This window comes from Pelobates fuscus, chromosome 11 (assembly GCF_036172605.1).
Source record: "Pelobates fuscus isolate aPelFus1 chromosome 11, aPelFus1.pri, whole genome shotgun sequence".
NCBI classification, from domain to species: domain Eukaryota; kingdom Metazoa; phylum Chordata; class Amphibia; order Anura; family Pelobatidae; genus Pelobates; species Pelobates fuscus.
Genome location: NC_086327.1, coordinates 74765444 through 74787707, shown reverse-complemented (window position 1 = coordinate 74787707; position 22264 = coordinate 74765444).

Genomic DNA, 22264 nt, shown 5'->3' with positions numbered 1-22264 from the left:
AATGAATGCAGTGTGTGTTTGTATGAATGCAGTGTGTGTATATAGTGTGTATTTGTGTGAATGCAGTGTGTGTATATAATGAATGCAGAATGTGTGTGTCTGTGTGGATGCGGTGTGTTTGTATATAATGAATGCAGTGTGTGTTTGTATGAATGCAGTGTGTGTATATAATGCAGAGTGTGTGTATATATAATGCAGAGTGTGTGTTTGATGAGTGTGTGTATATAATGCAGAGTGTGTGAATATACAGAGTGTGTGTGTATATAATGCAGAGTGTGTGTGGGGGAATGCAGTGTGAGTATATAAGGAATGCAGAATTTGTGTGTTTGTGTGGATGCAGTGTGTTTGTATATAATGAATGCAGTGTGTGTTTGTATGAATGCAGTGTGTGTGTATATAGTGTGTATTTGTGTGAATGCAGTGTGTGTATATAATGAATGCAGAATGTGTGTGTGTTTGTGTGGATGCAGTGTGTTTGTATATAATGAATGCAGTGTGTGTTTGTATGAATGCAGTGTGTGTATATAATGCAGTGTGTGTGTGTGTGTGTGTGTGTGTGTGTGTGTGTGTGTGTGTGTGTGTGTGTGTAAAATGCAGAGTGTGTGTATATAATGCAGAGTGTGTGTTTGATGAGTGTGTGTGTATATAATGCAGAGTGTGTGCATATAATACAGAGTGTGTGTGTATATAATGCAGAGTGTGTGTGGGGGAATGCAGTGTGAGTATATAAGGAATGCAGAATTTGTATGTTTGTGTGGATGCAGTGTGTTTGTATATAATGAATGCAGTGTGTTTTGTATGAATGCAGTGTGTGTATATAGTGTGTATTTGTGTGAATGCAGTGTGTGTATATAATGAATACAGAATGTGTGTGTCTGTGTGGATGCGGTGTGTTTGTATATAATGAATGCAGTGTGTGTTTGTATGAATGCAGTGTGTGTATATAATGCAGAGTGTGTGTATATATAATGCAGAGTGTGTGTTTGATGAGTGTGTGTATATAATGCAGAGTGTGTGTGTATATAATGCAGAGTGTGTGTGGGGGAATGCAGTGTGAGTATATAAGGAATGCAGAATTTGTGTGTTTGTGTGGATGCAGTGTGTGTGTATATAATGCAGAGTGTGTGTGGGGGAATGCAGTGTGTGTATATAGTGTGTATTTGTGTGAATGCAGTGTGTGTATATAATGAATGCAGAATGTGTGTGTTTGTGTGGATGCAGTGTGTTTGTATATAATGAATGCAGTGTGTGTTTGTATGAATGCAGTGTGTGTATATAATGCAGAGTGTGTGTATATATAATGCAGAGTGTGTGTTTGATGAGTGTGTGTATATAATGCAGAGTGTGTGCATATAATACAGAGTGTGTGTGTATATAATGCAGAGTGTGTGTGGGGGAATGCAGTGTGAGTATATAAGGAATGCAGAATTTGTGTGTTTGTGTGGATGCAGTGTGTTTGTATATAATGAATGCAGTGTGTGTGTGTATGAATGCAGTGTGTGTATATAGTGTGTATTTGTGTGAATGCAGTGTGTGTATATAATGAATGCAGAATGTGTGTGTTTGTGTGGATGCAGTGTGTTTGTATATAATGAATGCAGTGTGTGTTTGTATGAATGCAGTGTGTGTATATAATGCAGTGTGTGTGTGTGTGTGTGTGTGTAAAATGCAGAGTGTGTGTGTGTATATAATGCAGAGTGTGTGTTTGATGAGTGTGTGTGTATATAATGCAGAGTGTGTGTGTATATAATGCAGAGTGTGTGCATTATATACACACACACTCATACAAACACACACTCTGCATTATATACACACACACATACAAACACACACTCTGCATTATATACACACACACATATACAAACACACACACACTCATACAAACACACACTCTGCATTATATACACACACACTCTGTGTGTGTGTGTATATAATGCAGAGTGTGTGTTTGTGTGAATGCAGTGTGTGTGTGTGTGTGTGTGTGTGTTTGTGTAGTGTGTGTTATCTGGGTGGGGAAAGTGCATTTTTATTATTATTTTTTATTTTATTTTAATATTACTTTAATTTTTTAAATTTTTTAATATTATTTGAATATTTTTATTATTTAATGTTTTTTTAGTCCACCCTCCCTGCTTGTTACCTGGCCAGGGAGGGGGGCTGTAACATTCCCTGGTGGTCCAGTGGCATGGGCTGTGCAGGGGGGGTGGGAGCAAGCTGTTACTTACCTTTGTAGCAGCTCCGGTCAGCTCCCTTCACCTCCGTTCAGCTCACAGTGTAAGTCTCGCGGTCTGCATGCCGCGGGCGTCGCAACACTTACACTGTGAGCTGAATGGGGGAGCTGAACGGAGGTGAAAAGAGCTGACCGGAGCTGCTACAAAGGTAAGTAACAGCTTGCTCTGGCCCCCAACAGGACCGCCGGGCGTGTAATGAGCCTGGCGGTCCTGGTCTGTATTATGGCAATGTAAGTTGCCATAATACAGACACTGTTTTGAGTATAAGCTGAGGGGGACTTTTTCAGCACAAAAAATGTGCCGAAAAACTCGGCTTATACTTGAGTATATACGGTAATTAGCAGGCTGTAAAAGCCAGCCCTGCCTAAAACCTAGTATCTGGTAATTTTGCCTGTTTGGTGTTTCCTGCTGGATCTGGATTTGCTACTGACTGATTTCCTGGACTCTGACCTCTGCCTGATTTACCGACTTTGCTACTCCGCTGCCAGCCCTGATTTCTGCTTCTCGCCTGACCCAGCCTTTGGATTTTCCCTTAATCTGTACTGTGTTTTGGATTTTGCCTGCTTCCTGTGCCATCTCCTGCAACTGGGCTCCAACTCCTGGTAAACTGTTCCATAAGTCCCCTGGTGACTGTTACAGTGAGCAATGATTTGGAAGCGGTAGAAGGAGCACAAAGGTAAAGTAGGAGAAGGAGCAAAAAAGGAACAGAAATGAGCAGGAAGGGTCTGCAAGGAGCAGGAAGGGCCTGCAAGGAGAAGGACAAGTGAAGTGCTATCTCCACTTCATTCTGGACACCACATCATAAGGCTTTGGTACCTGGTCCTGGCAGGGAAACTTTGGACCTTTTCATCTCCCCAGATAGAAAAAATATCAGTGTTAATGTGTTCACTTTTATTTATTGAGTGCTGCTAGGTAGAGGTGCCGCTGATTGACTAGAGCGGTCAGCTGGCACTTTAAGCCAAATAGTAGACCCCATTCATAAAAACTTAAAACATTTTTATGAATCAGGAACTAGCGTCAGCTAACCACTCTAGCCAATCAGTGGCACCCATGCCTGAAGTCAATCTGCACTTCCTGACATTCTGTTTCAGAAGCCGAATCCCACTGAGCAACCTGGAGATCTGGACCTGGAGGAAGCCTTTGGGGTTAAACCATTTGAGAGCGATTTCACCTCTTAAAGGAAAGAGAGCACCCAGGGGCCTACTTGCATTTTCATTTAAATGAAGTTGTTATGGTGACCAGAATGTTCCTTTAATTTGTTTAAAGGAACATTATTAGATTGTCAGAAATACATATATGTATTCCTGACACCATAGTTGTGAAAACGCGAGTCACCCTGGCTTTATGTGATAATTACGTAATTTATGTGATAATTTTGACACTGTCAAAAAGGGGCCAAGCATGGATGTCATTACAAGTATGCCCACCCCTCACCCTGGACAAAATTCCCGTGGAAGCCCATGATTACAAGTGAAGCTACGATTGATTCGAGAAACGTTTGCAGAATACTAACCTGAACAACTCCTACCAAATATACACATTAAAGATAATTTTTATTATTAATATTAAGCAAAATTGTTTCATACTTACCGTCATTTTCTTTTCCTGATCATTATTCATGGCAGCATTTACTCATGGGTTAGCTCCTTGCCTTACAGCAGAAAGGACAGGAAACAGAACTCTGAAACTGGTATAAATAGACCCCCCCCCCCCCCCTTCCCATCAGGCAGTCTTTGTAACTAGCTTCACAACTCTTACAGTATATGGGTGGGAACGTAATGCTGCCATGAATAATGATCAGGAAAAGAAAATTACGGTAAGTATGAAACAATTTCCCTTATTCCTGATCAATCATGGCAGCATTTACTCATGGGGAATACCCAAGCAGTAGATATATCGAGGGAGGGACAGAGTTCAAAAACAGCTAATAGCTATAAAAAACATTATTGAGCTGCATAAACCTTAGAAGAAAAAACAGAAAATAAGAGTAAGCGCTAAGTACCCAAAAGGCAGCAACCCTATAAGGGGATCTCTCAGAAAACCCTTAAATAAATGACAGATACAAAAAATGGGGGGAAGGGCTGCGCCACAAAACGTCAGTTTGTAAAATAGTCCAAGTAAAAGAAGAGAGGGAAAGTCTTATCTGGGACGAATCCACTAGGGGATGTAGGGTCTATGGACGTTGGTCCGGAGCGGATGTCCTCTTTCTCCTCTTTGTCCTCCTTCTTAGGGATTCACTCAGATATAGGAGAAAATGAAGAGAAAAAATAGTGCAATACGTCTGATAAAAAATATGCAACAGTCTAAAAGCTGGTATAAAACTCACATGTGGAGGAGCTATAACTTGCTCTAGTATGAAGGGCGTGCAGCGGTATAATCCCCGCTTATGGGATATATGGAAGGTTCCTCCGTTAGTGGTCAAGTATATAAAAAAGAAAGGAGACAACAAATAGTGCTCACTGGGTAAAATCCACGGTAAAAACAGAAAGTAAAAATAATACTCACAAGGATGGAGCAGACCAACTGCTCTTTGATGATAGCGTTGGTGGTATTATCCCCACCTAAGGATTGCTTGTGGTCCAAAATGATGCCAGGTAGTAAACAGGTATAAAAACGGTGCTCAGTGTATTAAATAGATAGATGGTACTAGTAAAAAAAGTGACCAAATATTCTTTAATATAATAAAATACACAGTAAAAGTCCACATACGCGTTTCGCCAATACGGCTTTATCAATATGGAAAAGAAGTCTTTTCCATATTGATAAAGCGGGGATTATACCGCTGCACGCCCTTCATACTAGAGCAAGTTATAGCTCCTCCACATGTGAGTTTTATACCAGCTTTTAGACTGTTGCATATTTTTTATCAGACGTATTGCACTATTTTTTCTCTTCATTTTCTCCTATATCTGAGTGAATCCCTAAGAAGGAGGACAAAGAGGAGAAAGAGGACATCCGCTCCGGACCAACGTCCATAGACCCTACATCCCCTAGTGGATTCGTCCCAGATAAGACTTTCCCTCTCTTCTTTTACTTGGACTATTTTACAAACTGACGTTTTGTGGCGCAGCCCTTCCCCCCATTTTTTGTATAAACCTTAGAAGACTTTAAAAAAGTCAAACAAGCAATCAATAGGATATTGTCATAAAATCTGCTCAGACAAGTTAATTTACCCTATAGGCTGCAAGGTCAGTAACCTCCTGGCATTCAAATGTCTGAAATATCCTGAATAAATATAGAGCCAAATAGGCATTAAGACCCTGATAGCCTAGTCTAGAGAAGGAACAAGGCTAGAGAACCTCTATGAAACCCAGACACGGTCTAGAAATTATAGATCTATTATGTCAACAAGAAAGGATAATGTCCTTCTCTGATATAAATTTAAAAGCAAATGGATGGCATCATCAAATCAGAACCTTGACAAACGCTTAACTTCCAGAAATCATACTGGAACAATCAGATACTGTTGGATGAGAACAGTCACACCATGCTATTTAACAGGGGAGAATTACACTGAGAATTCCACTACTTTCTAGATGTATTTATTAAAGACAATTCACATTGCGTCCTCTTGCCTAGTGAACTACTTACCTGTAGATACAGTCTGCCTGTCAGAAAGAGGCAGAGCCTAGTAGAGAAATAAGAACCGGTTATAAAAACACTGCAACAATGAATTGCAAAATCAGTTTTACAACAATACTACACACCGTGGATGAATTGATACAGTAATGATCAGTTACAGGAGAGGTATAACCAATAACATTACTAGGCAAAGGCAAAAAGAATCATATACAGATTAGTTGAGGAAAAAATAAATATCGGTATGAACCGTAGAATTTGTGGCAACTACTAAATTATAAGTAGGCAATGTAGGCCAACCACGTCAGTACCTACATTCAAAGATAAACATATTGTAAATAGTAGAGAATATGCCAAACAGCATAATCAAATTTATTAGAGACTGTTGTGCAACCTGAGTAGGAGATATGCAATAGGCACATGATACATTGTGGCAACAGACATAATAAGCAGGATAGTAGAAGATATTCAGTTATCCTTATGAGAACAAACAACCGCACACTTACTCTTACCTTATCTTCAGATAGTGATGAAGTACTTATGGCAGAGCCTATGGTGATAATAAGCAGTTGGTTTTATCTGCAAGATATCAACACCAAACCAAGCATATAATCCACAAGTATTAAATCAATGCAATGTTAGGAGTGACCATAATTTATACCGATCTGGTACAGAGACCATGTAAAAATCAGTCAAATGTTTGTCATCAACAAGCTGCATTACATTATATTATGCAGGATGAATCAACCACTTAAAGTCACACATTGGTGGCAAATTCCAGATATAAGGACACCTAGAAGAATCCCCATGAATATCAGAAGAAAGGTCCATAATGGAACTACCTGTTCAGGGATTTCCTCTATTGTTCAGGCAGCAGGTGAATTTTACCTGAAATAGTAAACCTGGTAGAATGGTCTGGGGACTGGAAAGACCTTCCAATGTCAATTAAAATACTTGCAATACACAGTATCAAAGTTACCTGGAGCATATGAGCCTAAAAGAATATCTTTTATTGCAGAAAGGAAATTATAATGTTCCCCTTCACAACAGGGGAATCTGTGAGAAAATTCTGAACATTAACTCCTTAAGAACCAAAAGCATGCCACCCCTGACATATACTTAAGGGATTGCCAAACTTTCAGGTCCCCAAGGAATAAAAGAGAATACTGAATAAAAAGTATAAACCAGACCAGGAGAATTTTTCAGAGTAGAAGCTTGCAGAAAAATAAAATGATACTAAAGTTATGACCAGGTGAAAGAAAAAGCCAATATTAACAGCTTTTAAATCAGTTAAATTAGATTTTAGAAAGAAAAGAAATATACCAGAGAAAACAGTCAGGTAATTGTTTCAGAGTTACCTACTTATGAGATCAATTAATATATATACTAGTTTTAATCTAAATTGCTAATACAATTACCTGAACCGTTGCAGGCCTGTGTTTCAGCGGCAAAATGGGGATTTGAACAACTGACAGCCTAAACTGTTTAAACTATAGGCTTCCATCTGTATCCCATATGCCATTCATCATCACCAGTTGAAGAAGGTTTAACCAAACCCCAGACAAGGTGACATACATAGAATAGGTATACCCAGGTAGTCACCTTATGGAAGTGCTGTATATTGGGTCTTCAGGGATAAAGGCTTAGACTCGGCTGGGCCTCATGTATGCAGTGGACTGCTGTCATCCCCTCACGGAGAGAGATAGGTTAGACTCCTGATAGCTCAAGGAGGTACCCAGGCTGGCAACTCTTACTGATGTGCTATTTGCTGGGTCTTCAGGGATAAAGGCTGAACCCTGGCCTGGCTTCATGTAGGCAGTATATCACAATTATCCCCTGAGGGGTTACCCAAGCTGGCCTGTTGCTGGGTCTTCAGGGATAAGAGGCTGAACCCTGGCATGCAGTGGTCCATTTTCATCCCCTGAGGGAGAGGTTGGGTCCAACCCCCGGTCACTAAAGGGGGTACCCAGGCTAGCCACTTTTACAATAGTGCGTTGCTGGGTCTTCAGGGCTTAGAGGCTGAACCCCGGCAGTGCTTCAAAAATATTGCCTGGTGAGCATAAAAGAAAAAATCTAGGCCTGCATAAGCAGACTCCTTCCAAACTGCTGTGAAGGACAGGAAAAAAGACTGGGAAGGGGGAAGGGGGAGGATCTATTTATACCAGTTTCAGAGTTCTGTTTCCTGTCCTTTCTGCTGTAAGGGGAGGAGCTAACCCATGAGTAAATGCTGCCATGATTGATCAGGAAATATATATATATATAATTATATATAATTTGAATATTCAGAGAGCAACATGGATGATGAGACTGGTTGCGTTTTTCCTATGACTGCATGTAACCTCTCTGGACAAAGGTAAAAAGAGCCTCAGGGTGGTAAACTTTGAGAAACAAACAAACACACATGTTTATCTATAGTTTTGCCCTAAGACATATGTGCATGAGGATTAAATGAACAAAAAGGCATTACTAAGGTGGACTTCCCCACCTGAAAATTCTAGAATTCAGACAGCTTCAAAGGAGCATAGGAACAATGCAATTGTTTGCGCATAAACATTAAAAAATAATCCAAAATTTTGCCAGCCAACAAGAAACCTCACAGAAATTTCACTTCCATATTAAAATCCTTAAATAAGAACAAAATATAAAGGGATTAAACTTGATTAATTATACTGAAACCATGCATGATTTACATATGTACCATACAATATGTGATTGCTATAGTAATGTGTAAATTATATTCTTGATTGATATAGGGGTAAAAGGAATGGGAAAAAAAAAGTATATATAATATATATATATATATATTATATATATATTTTTTCCATTCCTTTTACCCCTATATCAATTAAGAATATATATATATAGAAGGCTTGGCCTGTAATTGTGGGAGGTACTTGGAACCCTGCTTACCCGTCGTCGACGTTCTCGGAAGTGCGTCCGTTTACTTCCGGTTCACAGGCTGGCGTCATTTTCCCGCCCGCCAGCAGTCCGTTTTTCAAAGCTTTGTCTGCTCTGAATTCGTGAGTATAACTAAAGGAAGCCAGCTAAAACGTAAGTTATACTCCTTCATTCCGCACGCACTTGTCTTTAGTCACTCGTTCGTCTAAACGATACATTCAAAGAAACGTTGGCATACCGCACGAGTCATATAGTCTGGCGTTTCATGACACTTTCCCCCTTGGGTAATCATTCTGGTGTACAGGAAGATGTGCTGATTATTAGAACCTACCTTTGAAGGTTCAGTACTGTTACTATCCTCACCTCAACAGTAGATCACAGCAATATACTGCATTATGCTCTGAGTTATGGCTTGTTCCAAAATAACTTAGTAACTTGGGTGTCAATTAAGCTTTCCGTATTCCCACTTTACATTTCCGGGTGTATGCATTTTCTAAGCATTTCTGATTAAGCGCCAGTGTGGTTGCCCCAGCGCTTTGCTTGTTATAATAAGTCCGGCAATTGCATTCATCTGTTCACATAAAATCGTGTTTAACCATTCGTATACTTACAACGGTCGGTCAGGGAAAGTCTCTCATACAAATCTTTCGGTTATTTTTAGGCAACTTTTGTTGTATTTTATGCAAATTTAGTTTATTTTCAGATGAACTGTCATTGCTCTGTTCGTATACTTAATGTCATTTCGTATAAACTGCCACGCTGGTATTTCACTAAGTCATTACAGCAATAGTCAATATTTCACTCATATACTTGTCTAACACTCATTCGTCTAACTAAGCTAGCGTTTCGTGTTAAACTTTCATATGCAGCTTGCCGTACTCCCATTATTTTGTATTGCCGAGCAGTACAGCCTATCGTTGGCCCGTTATAGCAGGATCTTATGTATTTTCATAAGCATTTCGCATAAAGCGCTAGTAGTTACCCCTAGCACACATTGCTCGTTACCGTGAGTCCGGCAGTTCCGTTCTTTCTAGGTCAGGTGTCCGTTCGCATAAATTCGTATATATTTCCCATTCGTATACATACAGCAGCCGGTCATGGGAACACTCTAATGCAAACTTTCGTTTAATGTCTTGCAAACTTTCGTTTATTTGCGAATTAACTTTCATTGCTCTGTTCGTTACGTTCATGTGGGATATATAACTGTAATTTATTAACATGCTGGTAATTCCCTCAGTCATAGCAGCAGTGGTTGATTCTGTTTAAACAGCGCTGACATAAAATCATTCATTATAATGTCCTTTACCTGCATTCTATTGTCTAAGTGCATACAAACAACTTATCAGTATGTCCATTGACAGTTAAGGTCATTAAATTATTAAAGTATTTCTCCTTAAAGCATAGTTGGGTGTTTTACTTTGTTTATTAGTATGTTAAACAGATTAATATTAAGCTCAGCTCTGTCTTGTGCATTTCTTATTGCTGACTACGCTATACAGTATAATTTTAAGATGACAATTATATAAGTTTATATTTCATTTTTTCTCCCCTCTGTTAAAAATAATACTATTTCTGACACTGCTTACAAATGGGCCTCCTTGGTTAAACGCGACTGCAGCGTTTAAAGAGGTAGGCCTCCATTCACCTACCCAGTTTCATGTGTTTCTTCCGACAACAAGTACTAGATATAAATAGGTCACATTTTTCAAAGCAAAGCAAAATCTTCTTCTTTTTTTTTTTTTATTCTTTATTTTTCATTCGATAGGAATAGCAAGTACAACACAACTTCCAGGCTTTCGCAGAAGCCAATATCTAATATAGCGTTCTTGGACATACAATATGCAACATGAGTTCACATGACAAGACATTTTTGTGACCTTTTGTGCCTTGCTTCCCATCGAGAATTTTAAAAACTTTATGGTTCCACTCTACAGGTGAGACAACTGCACAGTAACGTTCGGGCTTACGCAGAAGCCAACAGTAATATAGCAAGTGGCTAAACAATACACATCAAGTAGGCCATGCGAGACTACCCTGCGTCCCCGCACAACCGAAGCCCTATCAAGGGAACCTTCACCTTTCCGTCAGGCATATTGGCTACAGTTGGGGCCCCATCTGCAACCCTACGTTTTATAGTTACCCCTGCTCATGGGCTTCCCAGCACCTCCAGCAGCTTGATTATGCCTGGCATAGAAAAATACTTGGCCCTTGAAGATCAAGGGAGAAAAAGAGAAAAAAGAGAAGAATTAAAAAAAATAAAAATAAAAAGAGGTATATAGCAGGAAAGGGAATAATCAGTAAGAATACAGGATAGCGGCAGAGTAAGAAGAAACAGCTAAGGCCAGAGATAGAGAAGAAGGGAGAAGAGAAGGGGGGGGGGGAGAACCTCAACAAAAAAGCAAAATCTTCTTAAACATTAACCTACGTATACGGTTAGTATCTACCCTTATGCTTGGCGGGACAATTTCAATGGTTTTCAACTGGGGGTTAGGTTGTAACTTAAATTTATGACTTATTCTAGGTTCAAGTAAGGATCATTATTTTCACTACAGTATACGTTGTACAGGACAATCAGCATGTACATTAACTAATTAAACCCAGGTGTGGTTAGGAGTAGGTTTTAAGCTCTCGCCAAATTAGGTATGGTCCATAGGCCTCTTCACCTATAAGTTAAGCGGTCCCGCAAGGCATACAATCAGCCCTTCTGTTCAGAGGTTCGTGCCCAATCGTCCCAACGCATAGTTGCATCAAGTCATAGTTAGGGACTCACCCGTCACGGCCAATCGATATTACATTCTTTTACATGTCACCGAGAGGCCAACACCCCGCCACCCACCCAGTGGCACAAAGCCCCATGAGCCAAATCATAGGTAGAGCCTCTCAAAGCCACTTGGCAAGTAGTCAGGGCCTCACCGGTCACCAACATAAGCTAGTTAATACAATTTCGCCTGAAGGCACTACTCTAGTAAGCTGGGTCACTACAGATCTATACGGTACCATACTAACCAATTAATCTGCCTCACTCCCTTAGCATGTCTAACGCTTCTATACAAGGAGATGATCTGTCAGTTACCAGTACCCCACTCAGATCAGGCTCGCAGAGAAGGCTACTCATTCCAGCAAGTCCAGTTTCCAGCTATAAATCCTGGACTATTCCTAAAATCACCTCGGAACTCAAAAGGCTACAGCCATGAAAGCTAAACTATCTTGTTTATTAAACGCTACCGAGGACAACGAAAGGCCTGGCCCTAATTCAGAGTTCAATGTGCAAAATAGCCTGGCTGAGTTGCACGTCATGATGGCCTCCCTTGTTTCTTCAGTAGCGACTATTAACAATAGGTTGGATAATATGGAGTCTAATAATATTCCGACCGTTCTGGAGATTCCAGTGTCCGTTGCCCAGCCTGAGCCTAACCCTGGGGGTAACAATAACCCTCTACCAGCTAAAGCTACCAACATCATAAATCCTATTCACCTCATTCCTCAGAACCTCAAACCTCAAACGTGACATAATAGAGGGAAAGGACATTCATTTGGCTTCACTACTCAGTCATCTCAAGACGTGGTCTAGAGATCCAAGACTGAATAAGAAACTTAACATCCCTGAATTTGTTCTGGCATTCGGTCTGTACAGAGGCATTATCTGTACGGCTTTTCCCCTCCATAGAGAAGAGCTGGACCTATACCTACACAAAGTAATTGACTTAGCATATAAGTAAGGAGGCTATGCCTTTTATGATTATCAAGTCATTTGCATCCAAATCTGCCGCATCACTGTCCCAATACAATACAATACAAATACAGACTGGGGTCAATTAGACACTGAACTGTTTCTAAGACATTTTGCGGGTCTCAAAACTCCTTCCTGCGCCATATGCTCATGTGTGCTCGCTTTGTCTCAGAGCGCACGCTAAAACCATGTTTTGGTGGAATTTCTCACGTCTGGTTTTACTAATGGGTTTCACACAGGGTTCCTGTCACTCCTCACAGGTATTTTGGAATTCCCCAACCTACAGTCAGCACTCACAGATCCTGACAGCATACAAGAACTCTTACTTAAAGAAATCACCAATGGATTCATGATAGGTCCTGTCCCTACTCCACCTTTCACCTCCTGGAGGACAAACCCCCTAGGAATCGCCACAATCGCAGCTCCCTCCTTGCAAAATGTAAAAATAGAAGTGTCAGGAAGCAGTGCTCCCCGCATCTTCCTAACCCTGTGTCCTCCCTCCCCATATGACCCCCATAATAGCATAAGGGAGAAATCTACCGAATGCCCCTACTCGCTATGCCGTGAGTAGGGGCATGTCTACTAAACTGTGAGCAGCCTATTGCCCACACACCCCGCTCATGGGTGGGGGCCGTAGGGGAAGACAATAGGACCTCCCCCTTGTTACTTTTGGTCCCCACCTGCCGCTCATTGGTGGGGGATATGGGGGGACACAATAGGTCCCCCCCTTCTCTTTTTACTTTTAGCACCCACCTGCTGCTCATGGATGGGACAATAGGTCCCCCCCAAGCCTTTTGTTACTTAGGGCGCCCACCCATCACTCATGGGTGAGGGCTGCGGGGGGGGTACCCCCGTTTTGTTGAGCAGCCCCAACTCACAGGGCACGGGTGGGGGCTGGAGGAGGACACTATGTGCTCCCTTGTTAATTATTTTTCTAGATGCCCCAACATGGGGGACCTGTAACTAGGTCCCCCATTAATTGATTTGGGGGTGGGGAGCTTATTTTGTAGAACAGTGAGCAGCCACAGACTGCTCACTGTTTAGTAGACATGCTGCCCCTACTCGCGGTATAGCAAATAGGGGCATTTGGGAGATTCAAAACTCCCTTATTCACTAATACTAAGTAATCTTTACTTAGTATTAGTAAATATAGCTGAAAGACCAATTTAAGTATTTCAGCCTTTTGGTATATAGCTCCCTAATACCTTGGGAATTAGGGGGCTATCTACTCGCGGCACGAATAGGATCAGAGTTTCATTCATTCTAATGAAATTCCGACCTGAACAAAAGTCCCAAATTGCGTCCTCACATGAATGACCAAACTGTTCTCATTCTGTTAGGATGAAATTCTGTAGTTTTGCTGCCGTCCTGTCTAAATTACAAATACGTCTGTTAGTCCACCCATTGTACAGCGCTACGGAACTTGTTGGCGCTTTTTAAATTATAATAATAATAATAATAATAATAATAATAATAAATGACAGGACGTTCGGGAAAAGTGAAAGCAGGCATCAGAAAATCACGGAAGAAAGGGTGAGTATTGTGGGAAAATTTCTCTGACCCATAGGAAGTGGCGGGTCAAGCTTAACAAAAATACACAAGACAAAGTAGTCCCTACTTCGTCTTATGTTTTAAAGAAAACTAGATAATTTAAAAAGAAATGAAGGATAGATCATGAGAGAGGGAGAGAAGAGGAAGCGATTGAGGAAAGGTAAGTTCGGCATGACAGTGCAGCTTTAATTCTGAATGCTGAGTTCTGATGGGAAGTTTGTATCTCTGTCTAATCATTCTAAAACTGATCAGCATGTAGATGCAAAGAGGTGTAACGTTGGTCTTTAGGATTATCATGTAAATTAATTGACTTGTTGATTTGAAATTCTATATGGTGTAAACAAATCTATTATTGTATTGTTTTGGTTTTGATAGTGTTTAATTATTGAAATAATATATATTATTAAGCATAGTCTCTTATTTATCATCTACCGTTTATAAGTGTTTATATCACTATTTAAAACAAAGAATTACAGGGTCAATGAAGTGTGTGTGTTTGTGTGTGTGTTTCACTGGGTATTTGTATATCAATATTTCATACATTTAAAACCTTAATTACCCAACAGGATCACGCCCATGTTGTCTAACTGCTCAATTCTCTGCAATTTAATAAAATGTTTAAGTAATAAAAAAAGAAAATCAACATGGTCCAAAAATACTAAATTAGTTTATACTAGCAAAAATACAAAGTCAGTAAACTGCACTCAAACTCCACCACCTTATGTATTGCATGTGGTCAAATCACACTAACACAATGGATAATGGGTAAAGAAAGACTAGCCAATTTAAAGATGTGTGAACACTGCTAAATAAACCAAATAAACCAAATTAGACTAAAAACAGGAGCACTGACTAAATAACCATTTACAGACAGGAAAAGTAGTGTGCACCGGTACAGACAAAGCAAACCCAGAAAAAGAAGTGCACAATACAACAATATATACATGAATGAATCACATCAACCCATTGTGCAGTCCCAAATATAAATAGAATTAAATACATAAAACAAATAATAATTAAATGTAAAAATAATAAAAAAAAAAAAAAACGCATTTAACAAAAACTATCTGGAGGCGAGGACAGCAAAGCAAAAAAAAAAAAATCTGCCCATTGAGTAATCTGTCCAGATTGAACTAGCATAGCATGAGAAGTGCAGTCGGTCATTAGCCCCTCCCAGTTTATTAATTAGAGCCCCAACAATGGGACTAAGCCCCCCACCCTTAATTTATTTTAACTATAGCCCCCTTAAAGTGCCAATCTTATAAATTTTAATCTCATATTTCAAGTTTTTGTGTAATTTATTTCTAAAAATGTTTTAAACACAAAAAATGAATTGAACTGCTCTTTTATGCAGAGATAAAATCTCAAAAACATAGAAAACAATAATAGTGCAGTGAAATTTAAAAATAGGGAGAGATTCACTAAATTGTGCTAGCTTAGAAGGGAGGAGCCAAGAAGGTGGCTCCATGTTATCGCATTGGAGTCCTTTACCTTGCTTGTGAGTTCATTTGCTAGATTGGGGGGGTGCCTCTTACCACTGAACACTGAATAGGTAAGAGGCCTCTGCTGGTTAACATGTACATACAGAGATACACAATTTTGCTGCAGAGGTGTAACTCCACCTCTAGCAGCATCATTTGCATCTAGGATAATAGTTCTCGGCTGCTAATATCAGTTCTGTGCATAAACTGCGTACATCATCAGGTGGCAAATGGTGGCACAGTTTCCATGCCACCCAAGTCCCCCCTAACTTTGCTTCTGGATGTCTCTCACCTTGCAGCAAGGGATTGTAACATCAAGCAAATGAGGATCCGTCTGCAGGAAAACTTGCCTTTATGTGAAATCTCAGTTAAGTTTTGCCTTTATTTCTATTACAAAAAAAAAACTTTATTTATATTAAAACACTGTTTTTAGTTGGAGTAACCCTTTAAAGCACTGCTTACAGCCAAATCCACAATGGTGACCATTTATGAGCACTAAAATGTTTTACTTTCAATTTTAAATGTTACCACCCAGCCCATTATTTGGTAAAATAACTCTTGCTATTGTTAGTTAATAGCAGCTATTTACCGACTGTAACATTTTATGACTAGCAACAAGGAGTTATTGGCTGCAGGGGTGTCTCAAGGTGGGGCAGAGGGGGCCATGGCTCACCCTACATCATGCAGTGTCCCCCTTTTTGCCTCCCCCAATTAAAATTGAAGTCGGAAGCATGGAGTCTTCCTTCACAAACTGCATTAGCAGTATGTGTGTGTGGGCTCAGTCTGTGTGTGGGGGGTTAGTCTATGTGTGGTGGATCAGTCTGTGTGTATGGGTCAGTCTGTGTGTGTCAGTTTGTGTGTGGGGGATCAGTCTGTGTGTGTATGGGTCAGTGTGTGTGTGTGTGTGTGGGTCAGTCTGTGTGGGGGGTCAGTCTGTGTGTGTGTGTGTGTGTGTGTGCCTGTGTATGGGTCAGTCTGTGTGTGTGTGTGTGTGTGTGCCTGTGTATGGGTTAGTCTGTGTGTGTGTGTATGGGGTCAGTCTGTGTGTGTGTGTGTGTGTGTGGGTCAGTCTGTGTGTGTGTTTGTGTGTGTGTGTGTATGGGTCAGTCTGTGTGTGTGTGTTTGTGTGTGTGTGTGTGTGTGTGTGTGTGTATGGGTCAGTCTGTGTGTGTGGGTGGGTCAGTCTCTGTGTGTATGGGTCAGTGTGTGTGTGTGTGGGTCAGTCTGTATGTGGAGGAGTCAGTGTGTGTGTGTGTGTGGGTCCGTCTGTATATGGAGGAGTCAGTGTGTGTGTGTGTGTGTATAGGTCAGTCTGTATGTGTGTGTGTGTGTGTGTGTGTATGAGTTAGTCTGTGTGTTTATTGGTCAGTAAGTTTGTGTGTGTGTATGGGTCAGTCTGTGTGTGGGGGTCAATTTGTGTGTGTATGGGTCAGTCTGTGTGTGTGTGTCTGTGTCTGTGTATGGGTCAGTCTGTGGGTGGGGGCAGTCTGTGTGTGTATGAGTCAGTCTGTGTGTGAGTGTGTATGGGTCTGTGTGGGAGTGGCAGTTTGTGCGTGTTTGTGTGTGTATGGGTCAGTCTGTGTGGTGGGGAGGCAGTCTGTGTGTGTGTGTGTGTGTGTGCGTATGGGTCAGTCTATGTGGAGCGCAGTCTGTGGGTGTGTATGGGTCAGTCTAGATAAGTGCTTGAGCTCAAAGAGAGGTACCTCTTATCTCGTGACCTCCCCTGTACCTGATGGATAGGTAGCCTCACAATCACCACGGATCTGATTGTGCCACCCACTCCCTGCAAGGTAAAATCAGAGAAAGTGGAATATTCTTTTTTTTAAACATTTATTAAAGTAAAAATGATAAAGCCCTTCCTTATCCGACTCTCTACACCCCCCTGAACACAGTATACCATCACAGACAGTGAACTCCCCACATACAGTACACTTCCACCTACACAGAGTACACCTTTGCATAGACACACAGTGCACCCCTCACACACTTCATCCAACACATCATCTCTTCACCCACATACAAACTTAATCCCCACATGCATTCACCCCCCCACACACACATACATACACACTTCACCCTATTGCACACCAAATCTCATATAGATATATATATATATATATATATATATATATATGACACATACGCACGCACACTGACAGACACACACATTTTCTCACACACTCACAAATTCCTGTTTTTATTTTAATTTAAATCCACCCAGCCTCCCTACCTTTGGGAGAGCTGAGTGGATCTTTCCCTCGCGTCCAGTTGCCCTCCCCTCTAATCTTCCTGCAGTTTCTCTCTGCTCCTCTGCGCACTGTCTTTAGTGATGCTGAGGCTGGATGGATGTCATGTCACTAAACAGCGCGTGAGGTAACAGAGAGGAACTGTAAGAAGTTTACTGCTCCCTCGCACGCCGCCTCCATTCTCCTCGCGGCTGCCAGCTTCAAGGCTCCACCTGGAGGCCTGCTTCAATGTTTCCTTTGCGGCTTAACAAAGGGCTGACAAATACCAGGTGCCAGGGTGAAATTTCTAGTCGCCATGGCGACCTGGTGTCTGGGATTTGTCAAGTCCTGTTTATGTATGTATGTATATGCATATATATATATATACATTTATATAAAGAACAGATAAAATTTGTATCTTGTAATACCTTTTTTATTGGACTAATAAAGTTTTTTTAATGACAAGCTTTCGGGAGAACCTCCCTTTCTCAAGTCTCAAGTCTGAAGCATTTCTGAGCAAGACGACACATAGAATTCAAAGTTGAGTTGTGATACAGGGGTTAAAGCGACATGAGTGCAGATAAGACACAGGTTTGTTAGAAAATAGACACCATTCTTGCAGAGGGTCATAAATATCTTTCTGAAGAGCAGAGTGAGGGGGGAGAGGGAAAAAAAAACAAGTAGACAGTGCAGAAGATGGTACACTTTATACATACACACACACACACATAAATATGTATATGCAAACGCTAAAACGCATGCATATACAAACACATAAACACAAATACATACATGCACATGAACTCATATACACAAATATAAATACACAGTCACATATATAAGCATACATGCATAAGAGTATGGGAAAGCATAGGCCTACACATAGTACTTATATATTGATAGAATCAACATATTTGAATGTGTTTTAAAGTGTTGACAGAACAGTAAGATAATTTGGGGGAGTGTTCCTGTAAAGTACACATATATATGTAAACACACACACACATATATAATATACATATACAGTCAGGTCCATAAATATTGGGACATCGACACAATTCTAATATTTTTGGCTCTATACACCACCACAATGGATTTGAAATTAAATGAACAAGGTGTGCTTTAATTGCAGACTTTCATCTTTAATTTGAGGGTATTTACATCCAACTCAGGTGAACGGTGTAGGAATTACAACAGTTTGTATATGTGCCTCCCACTTTTCAAGGGACCAAAAGTAATGGGACAATTGGCTGCTCAACTGTTCCATGGCCAGGTGTGTGTTATTCCCTCATTATCCCATTTACAAGGAGCAGATAAAAGGTCCAGAGTTCATTACAAGTGTGCTATTTGCATTTGGAATCTGTTGCTGTCAACTCTCAATATGAGATTCAAAGAGCTGTCACTATCAGTGAAGCAAGCCATCATTAGGCTGAAAAAACAAAACAAACCCATCAGAGATATAGCAAAAACATTAGGTGTGGCCAAATCAACTGTTTGGAACATCCTTAAAAAGAAAGAATGCACCGGTGAGCTCAGCAACACCAAAAGACTCGGAAGACCACGGAAAACAACTGTGGTGGATGACCGAAGAATTCTTTCCCTGGTAAAGAAAACACTCTTCACAACAGTTGGCCAGATCAAGAACACTCTCCAGGAGGTAGGTGTATGTGTGTCAAAGTCAACAATCAAGAGAAGACTTCACCTGAGTTAATACAGAGGGTTCACCACAAGATGTAAACCATTGGTGAGCCTCAAAAACAGGAAGGCCAGATTAGAGTTTGCCAAACAACATCTAAAAAGCCTTCACAGTTCTGGAACAACATCCTATGGACAGATGAGACCAAGATCAACTTGTACCAGAGTGATGGGAAGAGAAGAGTATGGAGAAGGAAAGGAACTGCTCATGATCCAAAGCATACCACTTCATCAGTGAAGCATGGTGGTGGCAGTGTCATGGCGTGGGCATGTATGGCTGTCAATGGAACTGGTTCTCTTGTATTTATTGATGATGTGACTGCTGACAAAAGCAGCAGGATGAATTCTGAAGTGTTTCGGGCAATATTATCTGCTCATATTCAGCCAAATGCTTCAGAACTCATTGGACGGCGCTTCACAGTGCAGATGGACAATGACCCGAAGCATACTGCAAAAGCAACCAAAAAGTTTTTTAACCCCTTAAGGACCAAACTTCTGGAATAAAAGGGAATCATGACATGTCACACATGTCATGTGTCCTTAAGGGGTTAAGGGAAAGAAGTGGAATGTTATGCAATGGCCAAGTCAATCACCTGACCTGAATCCGATTGAGCATGCATTTCACTTGATGAAGACAAAACTGAAGGGAAAATGCCTCAAGAACAAGCAGAAACTGAAGACAGTTGCAGTAGAGGCCTGGCAGAGCATCACCAGGGATGAAACCCAGCGTCTGGTGATGTCTATGCGTTCCAGACTTCAGGCTGTAATTGACTGCAAAGGATTTGCAACCAAGTATTAAAAAGTGAAAGTTTGATTTATGACTGTTAATCTGTCCCGTTACTTTTGGTCTCTTAAAAAGTGGGAGGCACATATGCAAACTGTTGTAATTCCTACATCCTTCACCTGATTTGGATGTAAAAATCAAATTAAAGCTGAAAGTCTGCAGTTAAAGCACATCTTGTTTGTTTCATTTCAAACCCATTGTGTTGGTGTATAGAGCCAAACAGATTAGAATTGTGTCGATGTCCCAATATTTATGTACCTGACTGTATATGTACACATATATATATATATATATATATATATATACATATATATATATATATATATATATACACATGTTTTATAACTGCCGCCCTACTTTTGTCTCTAATAAATTGCCTATTTTACTATTTGCATGTTCTTTTAAAAAGCTATTCAAATATAGTTAAACAATTCATTATTTGGTAAATCAAACTTTGTTTTTAATTCATCAAAAGAGAATAACCGAGAGCCCTTTGATTGTTAAAACATTCTGACTTTGACATTTCCTTAAGTTGATATGAGGAATAATTAATTCAATAGTACCAATATTGGCTCCTTCATAAATTTTTTTTGAAATATGAAGTTTTAAAAAAAATCTTTTACCATTCACTCCTAGTTTGTTGAATAGTGAGGGATTATTATTTGATACTGAAAATTTGAACTTGCCTGTGTCACACCATAAAAAGGATGATAAATGATCTATTTCTGCTTTTTTAGACTCTGTCGCATACCATGGTTGATTTATTGATTCTTCTATGTGTATAATCATATTCGCTTGATATGTCTCTTTCATTAAAGGATAGCCTATTCCTGTGTGATATCCTCTTCGAGCCAAAGCCTTAGTTATCATAGAAGGTTTTTTTACCTCTCCAGATGAAACTTGTAAAAGTTCATTAAATTATGTCTAACCAATTATTAGAAATTAATGGAATCATCCTGAATAGATATGCCCATTTTGGCCAGATATAAGCCTTGATTGTGTTCACTTGTCCCCACCAAGAGATCTCAGGAGAACCCCATTCTTTTAAGAGCCTATTTGTTTCCTTAATGAAAATTAACTCTCATATCTCTAGGATGAGAGGTAATAACAATACCTAAATATTGGAACTCTTTTTCAGTCCACCTGTGGTCTTCCTCATGTGCATATCTTGTGACATTTAAGCAAACATTATTATATATCATCTATAATAAAAAAAAAATCTAACTGCAAAAATTAACAGCTGGGTATCAATTGACGTTTTTCTTGACTGGCCAGTTTGATTCAAATATCCTCTAGTTACTACTATTGTATAAAGTGCTTCTTACTGCCCTAACTCCTAGGTCGTGTTCTATTATGGTATAAAGTGAGGTAACACCACATGTTACCAACCTAAATTGTTTCCCCCATGTTATACCTTGTAGTATCCGTAGAAGATCACTACTATCTTTGAGGTATGACGAAATGCGTTGATGAAACTGGCGGGATTGATTTTTTAAACTTGCAGGACTAATGCGGTAGGACAGAAGAGCTGACATCGCTGCAACAAAATCGGTCTAAGTGCACAGGACTGATATACGGAGCAGCACACGATCTTCTAACGGCGAGTACACCGCATTGTACTACTGCTTATTTTGTGAAACTTAGAAATAAGTGTTCACCATATTTTCTTGTAAGAGTTTTTATGTAGGGGTTTTTCATGCTGGGGAAATAAATGTGTTACTGTTTTACGCTCTGTCAAGTATCCTTTTTTAACCCCTTAAAGACCAAACTTCTGGAATAAAAGGGAATCATGACGTGTCACACACGTCATGTGTCCTTAAGGGGTTAAAGGTTGATACAAAGTAGCCGAGCAGACATAAAGACATAGAGTGAAAGAGGATATGTTTCGGCTGTATCAGCATAAACCCTGACACAGTGTGGGAATAGCCTCATACTAAGACTATTTATTTGGATATATCTCCACTCTGACACTTACACTGGACATTGTATAAGTATATTTTATGATCAGACTTTAGAGCATTTTTATCTCTGTCCCCATACTTGTAAATAAGGGGTTGGTCTGCTAAACGCTGATGCGTATTATCTTTTGA